The 13,225-nt window shown below is 30.9% G+C and overlaps 1 protein-coding gene across 1 annotated transcript in view; it reads left to right on the top strand.

The window, feature by feature from the left end:
• ERBB4 (erb-b2 receptor tyrosine kinase 4) overlaps nt 1–13,225 on the top strand; it is a 988,299-nt gene that overhangs the window by 361,006 nt on the left and 614,068 nt on the right. The gene's annotated exons all lie outside the window — the stretch shown is intronic.

Here is a 13,225-nt window from a genome sequence, read left to right as displayed (position 1 = left end):
TAATAATTTTGTTTCTTATAATCATCTCTTAAATAATTTAGGATCAAAAAAGTTAAGATGAATAAAATTGCTTTGTAAATTATATAATACTTTATAAATGTTATTACCTGTAATAATAGCTATAATAGTAATTTAATATTAAAAATCCACTCACAATAAACTGTCATACAATTGTTAAGTGCAACTGCAGGTGTGCATGTATTTAAGCAAACATGATCTTTGAAATTGGCATGTACAAAACAATCAAATTAAGAGGTAATTATTTCTATTATGAAAAGATATTTGCTTACAAAACGATCTTTGTGATGTTCTTGTAAAATTTAGTATTATACCAAAAATGACTTAAAATACATAATTTCATTGGAAATTTTTGAAGATTATGTTTATCATATAATATTGGTTAGTTTATGTGTACATATAATCCATGCTTTTGTTAAATAGACTCTTTAAAAATTTTCCTTTTAATAAGCTACATTTAACTTCATTTTACCAGGACTTGAAAACAAATTAAGATGTTGCTGAGAATCTGTTTTCCAACTATATAATCGAGTAGTGCTGTTTAACCAAATGTTCTTAAGCACCCATGCCAATTTTCATGATATTGTTTTCCTCCTGGCAGCAGAGCATTAGGTTTGGGAATCCTTTCCATAAAGCTGGACAGTTTCATGATGCCCTCCATGTAACATGAGGCACTGTGCCATGTGGACATAGCCCTGAATAAAGAGTCCTATTCCCTTTATGCCCCTGACTAGATGTTTCACCTTCGTTGAGCACTTTAACTTATCTTGTCTCTGTTTTCTCCTCAATTTGTATAAATTAGACTTGGTGATCTCTAAAGATCTTTGTAGTTTTAACATTCTGACCATCAAACATAACATTTAGATTACATATAAGCTAGGAATTCTAGGCAGAATTATGATACTTCAATAGCCACCGGTCTATCTATCCATCCATTCATCCAATCATTAAATACTTATTGGATGCCTATTGTGGGTCCTGTATTTGTAAATGCTGTAAATGTGGCAGTGAACAAAATAGACCCACTGTCCTTATAGAGCTTATCTTCTAAATAAAGACATAATATGGCAGGTGGTGATAAGTGTGAAATGTAATGTTTTAGAACAGTGTTACTCAAAGGGCCAAATACGTACCAATGCCAGTCTGTTACTGCTGCATAAGACAAAAATTTGTAAATTGAATGTAAGTATTTAAAACTTTTATAGGAGTGTTCAAAGATAAGCAAGATAGCCCTATGGTCAGATCTCCGCGAGTAAGTGAAACATCATGGGAGATGATATCAGGAAAGTAGCAGGGAGTCAGATAGTATCAGGATCTTGTAGATCAAGATAAGGACTTCTATTTAATTCTGATTAACGTGAGAAACCATTGCAGATATTTGAACAAAGGAGATAAATTGTCTGATTTAAGGTTAAAAGACATAAAATCTTTTATATCTGATATACAGTAGACTCTAAGGAGACTAGAAGAAAGGCGAGAACATCAGATGGAAGCTTACTGCAATATTCAGATAGAAGATGTGATGACTTGAAGTGGGAATAATCAGTCAGGTGGGGTTGACAGGATGTCAGGTGGAACTTGCAGATGTTCTGAAGGTAAAGCTGATAGGAATTGCATGCGACTTAGATTAGAGGTTTTGGAAAAGAGAGGAGTAGGCTGGCTAGATTTTTACCTGAGTAACTGACCGTCTTTGTATCTATTTTCTTTATCCAGTTAAAATAGAAAGTGAGAAGAGAGTGAGTCACAAAGGGAGGGGATCAGGGAGCCAAGTTTTTTCAGTTATAAAACTGACTTGTACTTGCTGAGATTGAACTGCTCTAAAATTCCTTTATGTTATTAAAATCTAATGACAGTTACTTACAGCACCTCTCATGGACTTCTAGTGCAATGCATGACTATTAATAGAATAACTCTGTAGTTCTAAATTTATAAAAGATAAGTGCCCTAAGCATATTAAACATTTTATTTGATTAAAATATATTACTGTTAAACACAGATCATTTAAAATGGGTATTTGTATATATCAACTAACTAGCACCAAGCTTTTGAAAGAGAGCTACTTATGATATTAGAACTGATTTGGACTCTTGGGACTTCTGTGAGTTAATTTTCTGGTTATGTTATTTAACTTTCTGAGTCTCAGTTTCCTCATATGTAAAAGAGATGATAATAATGAGGTGCTTTAATGTAATTGCTGTGTGGATTAAATGATAACATATATATAAAGCTTAGAAGAATTTCTGGCACTACTAATATTCTAATGGGATGGAGAAGACTACTAGTAATAATAATACAGTTTCATATTAATTTTACAGTAATATATTTTAAAAATAAAATTAAGAGACAAATTATCACAAGCAATAGTACACAATTTTGTATTATATCAAATAGCATGAACTAGAGAGGAACCTAAAAATATATAGAAACCAGAATAATATTTCTATGTATGTATCTACATCTATATACATATTATACATATATATATATACACATACACACACAAAATCATATTTCCCATTAAAATCAGGAAGAAAATTGTTTTGTCATTGAACTTTCCTTTATAGAGGGCTAGAATAACATATTTTTCTACTTTTTAGAATAACATTTTTCTACTTTTCTGTTGAATGATTTTAAATAAAAATTTTCAAGAGTTTACATTAAAAATCAAAAAAATATGCTTTTATATAAAATGTTAATGTGGTTTAAATTACAAGGTTATTTCAAGTATTGATAATAATTTGAATTAATATATACATTTCTATAAAAAATTACATGGCGTAGAATGGATATCTTTCCTTCTTCCCTTAAAAAAAAAAAAAACTTTCCAGACATAAAACATTCCAATTCAGTGATTGTCCATGTAGTGTCTGATAATCTCATTAACTAATCTTTAAGATCATGGAATAAGTAGAGAAGTTGCTAGTGATATTAGTAGTGGAATGTCTTGCTAATATCTCAAAACTACAACGTCATATTTCTCAATTAAATAAAACGAAAGAAAAAATCTTTTAAAAATCCCATAACATGTTCAATCATGCAGTTATTAAGTTATCTAGAATAGAGGCTTAATTGACAATCAGCCTCAAATTGAATTTATAGATATAAAAAATACATCCATCCTATCTGTGTCAGAGAACTTTCTCTTTTTACTCTGACAAATGAATGAGGACCTAGGAAAAGATATGCATGGACCTGATTAACTGAATAGAACATTTGTAAAATGTGGTGTTTTTTCAGATGTAGTTGCTAGGGATATATTGGTAATATCATTTGCTACTGTTACAGAGAAAGACCTCCTGGAAAATATTGTGTTGCCCACCTTTTATTATACAAAATGATATTTTTTTCTGCTTCATTTTTTTTGTGGATAAGATAAATTTTGACTTTCATTATGAATCTTTTCACTGACAGTGAATCAAAGTCAGAGAAAAAAGATTTTTACAGATTTCTATTAGAATGTAATGTTACAAATATGAGACACAGATCTTATTTATTATTCCTTTCTCACTTAGCCCAAAGCCCCATATATTGTGGTTGCCCCATTAGCATTTGTTGAATAAATACATGACAGAACAAATAAATGAATGAAAGATATTGCCTTGGTGATGTCTCTCTCCTTATCAAACATCTAAGTGCAATTAGTATTTGAAGTTTACTATGTTGTGAAAATAATCACCCACTGCTCATCTAAATCTGTTTTAAAGGGACCAGACTACTGGAGATTATAGAATCTGATTTCTAGAATAATAGACTTTGGGTTCTGAGAAAACAGTTTAAAATAAGTTTAAAATATTATTCAGTATATATCAGTATCAGGTGGGTGGTTGTGTTTTTTTTGTTGTTGTTTGTTTTTTGTTTTTTCCATCCAAAAGGGTTATGTGACTAAGAATTGGCTTCTACATCTTCCAAAATTTTGTTACAAGGTGGTCTCAGATTTGGTTTTACATGTAGATTATCTGAAGATACAGTAAAAAATCTACAGTCAAAAGTATTGTCTGTTGCATCCCTTCCTCTTACCCCCAAGTCTAACATTTGCATACCTTTCTTTTGATTTGAAAAGGATATTACTTATTTAGACACACTTTTACGTTGAATAAGTTTGGGTGGACCACTTAGAGTGGTGGAATAGTTATGTAGGTTCATCGCTGCAAACAGGCACATGGACTAGGGGACATATACAACCTACATTCTCATGGCCAAGCCACATGCCCTACCTAGAATGAAGTTTATTTCACCCAGAAGTGGGGCATCTTACTGCATTTGTGCTATAGAAAGACCATACTCCATTTCTTAATGTATATCTTTATCAGTGCTTAAGAAACCGTCTTTGATATGTAAGAGCCAGCATCACATTAATAACATCTAGTCTAATTTCTTCTTTTAACTATATCTAACAGAGGGGGAGAAAATTCCCACGAATAACCACTTCAGTTACAGTGAATGGCAAAGGTCTCACTGTGAGTAGGCATCACAAGCTGGCTGGTTTTTATTACACACAAGGGGCCAGTTGAAGGCATGATAATCTAGAGAAGAAAGATGGTTGCTAATGTTTACATACTTAGCTCCCAGTGGCATTTCACCAGTTTGAAGGTTTGCATTGTCCCTCTTAATCGGAGAGAGTGTATCCAGATTCACAGCAAGACTTCAAGGAGAGCCAGATGATGGGGCAGATGGCAGATGACTAATTTGGCAAGCCTTGATGAGTGGAAATTGTTTGCTTTAATTGCTTGTCAAGTCCAGTACTTACATTAAAGTTAAGGACCTAACACTTCCACAGAAAATGAAATACTACAAAGTAAATAAGAAAGACTCTGTGTGTGTGGGAAGGGAAAGGGATTGGAAAGATGATAAAAGGACAGAAAGGGAATTATGGCAAGATAGTGAAAAAAGAGATATTGTTTCATGCAGATATAGATGACAGAAATATAATTTCTCAATCTGTAAAGTCTATTAGTTTTTTTCAGCTTTTAACATAGAAATTTTATGAGACATAAATTGAGAAAAAATACAGGAAAATAAAGGCAGGAAAACAACTAAAGGAACTGAAATTTATATATGAGCAGTTAAGTTTTGATGATCTACAATTAATTTAAAATCATTCATAATTATTTTAATTTTACTTAGCTAATCTTTGAAATACAAAATGGTAAAAAATTATAAGAATAATTCATTGTATTGGGAAGACTAGATAATAGTAGACTTCTCACAAAGCATATTATTCATACACAAGAGACAGTCATATAATTTTTATATCTATCAGTTTTTAGTATTGTCCAATGATGAGCTTGTTTCTCCTTCCAATATAATTTAGTAGTTTAAGCATCTTTGAAGGCATTTAGAGACTATCATATAAAGAAAAGGTAAAATACAGATCAATTAAATTTTAGATGGATCAGCAAGTATATATAGTCTATGACTTGACTTTCATCAGACTATAATATAGAATGTCTGTGTATTCCCTAGCTACGGTTCTGTTAGTGAAGGTCTATGATGCAAAATACCCTTTTCACTTGGCTCAAGGATCATTTAGAAAATGTTTTCGTTAATTTTAGCAGATTCCTGTTTTATCACTTTGGGGTCAATAAAAAAGTGGTAAAAGAGAGAATATACCATAGGGTCAATTATTATTATTATTTTTTAAAAGGATACTAATTTTTGCATTAAAAACTATTTTATTTCCAGTTTTATGTAATGCAAATTATAAAACAAAGTCAGTATTTTAGTGTTAATCTTTTTCTTTAATACTTTTAAAGTTAATAATGTAGAATGCAAAAATTTTGAAATATAAACCATTTTCATTGTTTATTATTTTGAGTGTAATAACATTTTATGTACATATTTTTAAATCACTGATAAGTATTTTTAATATTAAAAAAGGCAAGTAAAATAAAAGCAATAAACCTAGAAGTATATTGATGGAATAATGCATGATTACTAAGTGTAGTCATTCTAGGAATTTAAGATTGATTCAATATTTGGAATTCATTAATAATTCACTCTAATGAGTTAATTTTTTTCAAAAATAGCAAAAAGTACATGATAAACTTCATATTTAAATCTGAAATAAAAACATAGTAAAGGCAGATTCTAAAACATATCACATGATAAAATAAATGCTGAGCTGAGGAAAGCATTTTTCTGAAGGTTAGGAAAAAGAGAGGAATGCTTTCTATGCCTATTAACTAAAAAATTATCCTAGAAAGCCTGACCAGTACCAGTCAAGAAAACAGAATAAAAGAATAGATTGAAGACTGGATTAAATCAAGAAGTTCAAGTAAGAACTAATTATAAATTCTAAGAATTTAGCAAGGTAGCTAGGTTTAGGAGGGAAAAACACAAATAATCAGGATTTTAAAAATATATAACAATAATAGCCAATTCAAAAACATAACAAAAATTATTCATAAGGAGACAAAAGCATACTTAGGAACAAATATATTAAGAATGTTTTATGATTTGTAAAATGGGGCATATTTAACTCTGTTAGATACACAAGCCAACTTGAGTGTGTTTTAATTTACCTACAGTAAAGTAGACCTTTTTTTTTTTTTTTGGTGTATGGTTCTCTGAGTTTTAACCCATATATAGATCTACGGAGTCACTATCATGGTCACTATGCAGAACAGTTTTGCCATTTCCCTAATTTCCCTTATGACCTTTCAGTCAAATCCTCACTCTCTCTACCCCATCCTCTAGCAACTACTGATCTGTTCTCCATCCTTATAGTTTTATCTTTTCCAAAGTGTCATATCAGTGGAATTGTGCAGTATGTAGCCTTTGAGCCTGGCTTCTTTTAGTCAGCATAATGCTTTTGGGGATTTCCCATGTTGACATATCATTCATTCATTCATTTCTTCATTTATGCTAAAGAGATATTCATGGAATGGATATACCATAGCTTGTTTATCATTCATCTATCAAAGGAGATTGGTATTTTTTCCCCAATTTTTTGGCTAATTTGTATAATTTGGCTGCTATAAAATTCATATACACATTTTTATGTGAGCATAATTTTCATTTTTCTAGGTCTATACCTATAAATGGGATTTCTAGGTTATTTGATAAATGCATGTTTAACTTCATAACTTTACATGATGTCACAGTGCGACCTCCTCAAGAACATCACTGAATGCAGCCCATTACTTAGGGTAGAGTAAGTCTTAAATAAGTATTTTAGAAATAAGTGTAACCACAGAATTTTTTAGCTGGAAGGAAACATAAAAATTTCCAATTTGAGAAAAGAAAACAAATGAATTCAATGAGAGGAATATAATTGCCTAAATTTACATACCATGAAAGCCTTGTATTCAATTTGATTTAAAATATTGCATAATGTGCACATACTATATACAATATAAATAAATGACAGTAGCTAACACTGAGTCTATCAGTGAGTCAGACATTGCGCAAAGTTACATTCATTGACTCATTTAATTCTTACAACAGCCCTATGAGGTGGTGGTTATTATGTTCATTGTACAGATGGGGAAATAGGAGTCTCGGTAAATTGCCCGAGATTACATTGCAGGTCAATGATTGAGCTAGATTTTAATGCTGGCCATCCAGCTTTAGGTCCTGTGTTTTTAACCTCTAAGTTGGATTTTATTGTTGAGAACACTCTTCACAAAATTCCACTTTATAGATACAGAAATGGAGACTCTAAGTGGCAAAGTGATTTGCTCAGGTTCATTCAGCTTTTCATAATGGAGGGACCTGCATTTGATCCTGGCTTAATTATGATTCTCAATGACTCCAAAGTTTATTTAGTTACTCAATAAATATTAATTGACACATCTACTATGTTCTGCTCTTCTAGGTGTTGAGCAAAGAGCCTGCCATCTATGGAGCTTACATTCTAATATAGAGACATATAATAAATAAGTAAACAACCAAACGTATAATGTAATTTCAGGTAGCAGTAAAACAATTATTTTTTTTAAAAAAAGGCACAGAAAACAGCATGCTATATGGGAACCTAGTACCTATTTTAAATAAGGTGATCAGAGAGGGCTTTTTCAAGAGTTACATTTTGAGCAAAGATCCGAAAATACTTTCATACTCTTTGGATTTTTTAATAAGTATGATCAGAAGCCAAGGATTATTTTCAGTGAAGAAATGATGTGAATGATTTATGCTTAAAAAAAATCATCCCTATCTTTGTGCAAAGAACACATTAATGAAGGCAAGGAGGGAATCCAGAAAGTCAATTGGGAGGCTACTGTGAATGTCCAGGGGAGAAATAGCTGTGGTGGCTTGGATTAAATGATTGTAGTAGTGGAATTGGCTAATTTGGCCACATTTTGGGATATATTTTGATCATAGAGCTGCCCAAATTTCCCATCTCTGTGTAATTATATTAGCACTCAATAAGTCACTGAAAATTTTTCAACTTCTTACATTCTCTTTAAATATTTTATATTTTGAGATTTATGACAACTCCAGATTTTAAATGCCCAATAACATGCATTGAACTAAAGCATATTTTTTAATGTTAACATTTAGAAAGAGAAAGTACTTAGTGTTAAATCACATAGAAAAAGTAAAGCATTTTTATCAGGTTATCAAATATTTCTTGCGCACACATAATATACACATAGCTTATATATACTGCTTGCTTCATTCCTTACTATGTTCCTTATGAAACTACATGAGCTTTTACAATAGACCTTGGGCATTTTTCTTAATATATATTTTTCCACAACACAGGTCAAGAGTAGATGCTAAACAATTATTAATTTCTTAATTCATAGCTCACATAGGTATTTGATCTGAAAATTGGCAAAAATTTAATTTAATTCTTGTTTTATTTTTTCCCTTTTGTTGTTTTTCTTGTATGAGCAAATAGAGTGCTGGTTTCCATAGCCATAACAAGCCTGGAAGCAATAATTGATTTTCACTGTTAATATGGGCATTGTTAATTTTCTTCATTTTGCTTTTAATATATTATCCTCGTGAACCAAATGAATAATTTTGTTAAGTAATCTTCTTACATTGTTTTAAAAATCCTAATTATAGTTTTAATTTTTTACTGAATGAGGATTATGTAGTTCATTCATTGTTGGATGTAAATCATAAGTCAAGAAGAATAAAAAGCCATGTTTGTAACTATAGCTACATTTACAATGAAATCATACCAAATAAGTGATGATTTTATTAAGGGTTCATGTATAGCTTTACTCCTGGAGTTATAGTTGGAATGAAAACTCTAGGGAGCACATGTAAATTCAGGATTTTTGAAGCTCAAACTATTGTAAGCTTATAGTTTAAAGACTTCATAACAGTGCTAGAAAAGAGGGCTGAATTTTGTAAACTCGTTTGGCTGGTAAAAAAGATTTTTCAATTCTGTTTGATAAACAGCTTTGTAAAATCAATGAAACTTGATGGGTTAAGCATTGTCTTGCGTCCATGGCCTGATTGTAAAATCGATTGACAAATGGAAGTTGTGAGGCAGTCAGTGAAGTCATCATGAAGAGAAATACAAATGATTTTTACGCATCTATCCAAACTAGTTCTTTTAAAATCAAGTCTGTCTTTCAAGATAAAATTATGAGGCATGTATTACTGATTATAGGTGGTTTGAATCAAATATAAATATACAGGAAAGCCTCACTGAGACAAAAATATTTCCAAATGAAACTGTGTGTCATAAAAACTCCAAAGACCAGAATGTTTGGAGAAGAGAATATTCTGAACAATCAGATTTTCTGTTTAATTGGAATATATTTTTGTTGTTGAAAAATATTTTTAAACATACTTATTCTAATTTTCTGATCATTTATTGAATAATGGACACTTTTCTGAATTGAATGCAATTTTCTGAATATGAAATAGTAATTGTTTTTGTAGCAATTTCTGAATATGAAATAGTAATTGTTTTTGTAGAATATTATTAAATGATAATGTCTTTCACAGAACTGTGCTATATAGCTTAGCAGATACTAAATAATGATTAGTATATTGCAGCTGTCTTCAAAGAGCTTATAGCTTTTGTGGGTATCTTATATAAAAAGATTATAATAATAATAATTATTATTATAATTTTATATTATGTACATTTTCCATACATGCAGAATGAGAAGCATGCAAAAATATATTGGTATTACAATTTTCTTAATAGATATTTTTCCCCAAATTTGTTTAAGCTTCTACAGAAAAAGTCAGAATACACTAAATATTTTACAAACTTTTTCATTTAGATTTTACATATTGACTTTTTATGATGATATTAAAGTATAGATTTTATTTCCAATTGAAATAAACTTGTACAATAAAAGTTTTACATAAATTGCAATGTGGCATTATATGTGTTTTAGAAATAGTACAACAAGTTTTTTAATTGATGCTTAATTAGCCCTATCAGTAGTTACATTAAAATATAAACTTGTCTTCATTAGAACTTAAACTAATTGAAAGCTATAATTCATAAACCTGTTTAATAGTACCTTTTCTCAACAGATATTTTACAAGTTTATAAATATTTTTATTATAAATTTGCTATGAGATAGGGATCATGTACATGAATCAATTGCTTCTTGTTTTCCTGCTTATGTTGAATATTATTGTACTTATCAATAGAAATTAATTTTTTCTTAGTGTTTGTTAGTTTTAATAATAAGGGAAGCTTCCATAGAACCAATAAAATGTTCAGATAATCTAAAATGATTTTACAGCTTTATTATGATTTCAATAAATTCAAACAACCAGACAAAATAGTTAAAATTACTTAAGCTCAAAGACATGTAATTTAACTGGAATTTAATCCTTTCTGTGTATTGTATTTCAGCAGCTGGGACCCAAATTCACCATTACTATAATGTTAATGATAATAAAACAATGTAAAATCTCAATTGTTTGAAAATCCTAATTCCTTTTAGCTCATTTCTCAGGCAGTCTCTAAGTTGTATCCCTCATTCTCATGGTCCAAAATGGTGGTTCAGGTTTTAGCCATCACATCTCCATTCCAGGCAGCAGATTAGAGGAAGGTGTAAAGAAGAAAGGCAAGTCAGGCTCCAGCCATATTTTATGTGTTGATATGTCGTCTGTCTTCCAGAAGTCAGAGTTTTAGTTATTACTTCTCATGGTTTGTGTACTGCTTGAACAAAATCTATACCATTTAATGTATGACCTCTAACCTTTAATAGACTGAAAAACTATATTATGAATTTTATAATCATAGTATGTAAAGTTAAAAAATAGATTGTGAATGAATCTTCAGAGTAAGTTACATAATACACACTAAATTTAAGGCAAGATAAAAGTGTAAACTTTGAAGACACTGGAAACAGAGTTTAGTAATCATGTCATATACATTTTGTGTGACATGTATAAAACTGACAAAGGAATCATGATCCTGATGTGTTCAATTGAATGAGTTTTACTATAGATAGGAAAAAAGTCTAGACAGGTATATTCTAATAACTAAGGCTAACTTAAAGCCTGCTTTTGACTACTGACACATCAAAATAACAAAAATCAGCTTGAAAAATAAGATAGACTTTTAATCACAGTGAAAGCTTGTTATAAAAACAAAAACAAAAACAAAACAGAAACTTCCTGTCTGGATTTCTAAAGATCGTCAAACAGTGTATTTTCTAGAAATACTCTTTTGAAAGTAGAATCGTGTACCTCTAAAAGATATATTGAAATACTCACCCCTAGCACCTGTGAATGTGATCTTATTTTGAAATAGGGTCTTTGTAGATATAATCAAGTTAAAATAATGGTGGGCGCTAATCAAATATGGTCAGCGTCCTTCTCAGAAGAATAAGACACATGTCAACACAAAGATAGGGATATAGCCATGTGACCACAGAGGCAAAGATAGGAGTGATGCAGCTGCAAGCCAAGGAATGCCAAGAATTGATGGTCACCACCAGAACCTAGAGAGAGGCAAGGAAAGATGCTACTCAGAGCCTCAGAGGGAGTATGACCCTACTGATACCTTGTTATTAGAATTCTAGCTTTCAGAATCATGAAAGAATAAATTACTGTTGTTTTAAGCCACCTAGTTAGTAATACTTTGTATGACAGCCCTAGAAAACCAATACGTAATCTTTAGACTATTTCTCTTTGAAATCTCACATTTAAAGAAATGTTAAAAATCACTTTCTCTTTCCAGGGCCCTGTAAGCTTATCACCTCTAAGCTAGTCTCCCTTCTCCCTTCTAAATGCCAAGTCCCTCATACACCATGCTGGATGGAATTCATTTGTTCTCGTTAAGAATGCAGTTTTTGTAGAGTGAATAAAGATGGATACAAATAGTAGAAACTTTACTCAATGAGAACAGTTGTTCTGCAATAGAAAGATATTATTTTTCAAGGTAAAATTATCACTTTTATCATCATTTGATTTTGATTTATTTGCATGTGTAGAATTTACTTAGAAAAGAGAGTACATTATAAGTCTAAAAGAAAATTTTGTTTAAATGAAATTAAATGTATTTACATGCTTTATATACTCATAGCAAATGTGATTAAGTTTATTTCCTTGTTGTGTGTTTCTGTGCAACCTATGCCATCTTACTCTCTGTAGTTACTACATGCAATTTATGAATATAAACATAGAATATCACTTACATGTGGAAACTAAAAAAGCCAAACTCATAAAAACAGAGGAAAGAATGGTGATTACCAGGGCCTGGGGGTTGGGGGAAGTTGGGAAAACGTTAGAGTGTAAACGTCCGGTTATAAGGTGAATTAAGTTCTGATGATTATAAGGGTCACCACCAGAACCTAGAGAGAGGCAAGGAAAGATGCTACTCAGAGCCTCAGAGGGAGTATGACCCTACTGATACCTTGTTATTAGAATTCTAGCTTTCAGAATCATGAAAGAATAAATTACTGTTGTTTTAAGCCACCTAGTTAGTAATACTTTGTATGACAGCCCTAGAAAACCAATACGTAATCTTTAGACTATTTCTCTTTGAAATCTCACATTTAAAGAAATGTTAAAAATCACTTTCTCTTTCCAGGGCCCTGTAAGCTTATCACCTCTAAGCTAGTCTCCCTTCTCCCTTCTAAATGCCAAGTCCCTCATACACCATGCTGGATGGAATTCATTTGTTCTCGTTAAGAATGCAGTTTTTGTAGAGTGAATAAAGATGGATACAAATAGTAGAAACTTTACTCAATGAGAACAGTTGTTCTGCAATAGAAAGATATTATTTTTCAAGGTAAAATTATCACTTTTATCATCATTTGATTTTGAT

The sequence above is a fragment of the Pteropus alecto genome, unplaced genomic scaffold (genome assembly GCF_000325575.1).
Source record: "Pteropus alecto unplaced genomic scaffold, ASM32557v1 scaffold182, whole genome shotgun sequence".
Lineage (NCBI taxonomy): Eukaryota > Metazoa > Chordata > Mammalia > Chiroptera > Pteropodidae > Pteropus > Pteropus alecto.
The sequence above is the reverse complement of the archived record's forward strand: the minus strand, read 5'-3'. Positions and strand labels throughout refer to the sequence as shown.